This window comes from Pipistrellus kuhlii, unplaced genomic scaffold (assembly GCF_014108245.1).
Source record: "Pipistrellus kuhlii isolate mPipKuh1 unplaced genomic scaffold, mPipKuh1.p scaffold_m20_p_3, whole genome shotgun sequence".
NCBI lineage: Eukaryota > Metazoa > Chordata > Mammalia > Chiroptera > Vespertilionidae > Pipistrellus > Pipistrellus kuhlii.
Genome location: NW_023425529.1, coordinates 39,216,247 through 39,217,525, shown reverse-complemented (window position 1 = coordinate 39,217,525; position 1,279 = coordinate 39,216,247). Strand labels below are relative to the sequence as shown.

General features: G+C 43.8%; 1 pseudogene; it reads right to left on the bottom strand.

Moving 5' to 3' along the window:
• Window positions 1–298: 298 nt before the first annotated feature.
• On the bottom strand, window positions 299–907 carry LOC118728766 (annotated as a pseudogene).
• Window positions 908–1,279: the final 372 nt, after the last annotated feature.

Sequence of the window (1,279 nt, the reverse complement as noted above, 5' to 3'; positions counted from 1 at the left end):
TATTGAGCTACTATTATGTAACAGGCATTGTTTTAGATGCTTTACATACTCAACAGGTTATTTGTTAAGTGACTGCTGGCTGACAAAGATATTGGGGATGCAGCAGTGAACCGAACAGACTTGGCTCCTACCTTATGAAGTAGTTACTGTTAGCATTCTTTTGTAGGTGACAAAATAAGAACTCCACGAATTTAACTCGTTTATTGCCACAATGTTAGGAAATGGCAGCTTCCTGACTTGAAAGCCCAAGTTCTGACATACATATATTAGTTCATGTCTTTTATTAGCTCATATGCAATTACTTGTCATCCGGTTTGTTGAAGCAATAGGCCAGATGACATTTGCCACAATAATGTCTGTCCAAGTGCCTGGCCATAAAAACTCCAGCACCACATTCATCCAAAGGGCACTCCTGACAAAGGCAACTGATTTTGCCATTCTCACATACTCTGGAGTATTTCAGGACAGTCAGCGTTGCCTTCTTTCTCTCATGCTCATTCTTCTTGGGAGTAAGACTTCTTTCTTTTCTTAGCACCGCCACAAAGTCTCAACACCAGGTGAAGAGTGGACTCCTTTTGGATGTTGTAGTCATTCAAAGAACATCTGTCTTTCAGTTGCTTGCCAGACAAGATCAATCTTTGCTGATGGGGAGAAATTCCTCCCTTGTCCTAGATCTTGGCCTTTACAATTTTTTTTTCGTATCCAGGTGTTCAACCTCAAGAGTGATGTTCTTCCTCATAAGGGTTTTCATGAAAATCTTCGTCTTGGTGGTGGTCCCACCGTAGATTGTGGATTGGAAAGGAAGAGCCACTGTTTTTCTTCCTTGGCTTAACACCAAAGTCTTTGATGTTAAACTTGGGGCATTTTGAGCACCATAAAACATAATGCTGGTAATGGGTTGTAACATATTGAATACTTTAAAAAAAATCCATGACTCATAAAGGGGGGTGGGATGGTAGAATGCCAAGAATATGTAGACAGGGCAATGGAAAGAAAAGGCAAGGGTTAATAATAGGCCCTAAAACTTCCATGGGGTTAAAGTTTATTGGACACAGTGTCAAAGTATCACTCCTCCGAGTGTGCATTAACTAGAGGCCCGGTGCATGAAATTTGTGCACTGGTGGGGGTGCCTGGCCTGCGCCTCTCGCAGTCCGGGACATCCCTCTTGCAGTCTGGGACTCCTTGCTCCTTACCACCTGCCTGCTTGCTGCTTCTTAGTGCTGCTGTGGAAGTGGGAGAGGGTCCCACCACCACCACCGCACTTGCCAGCTGTGAGCCT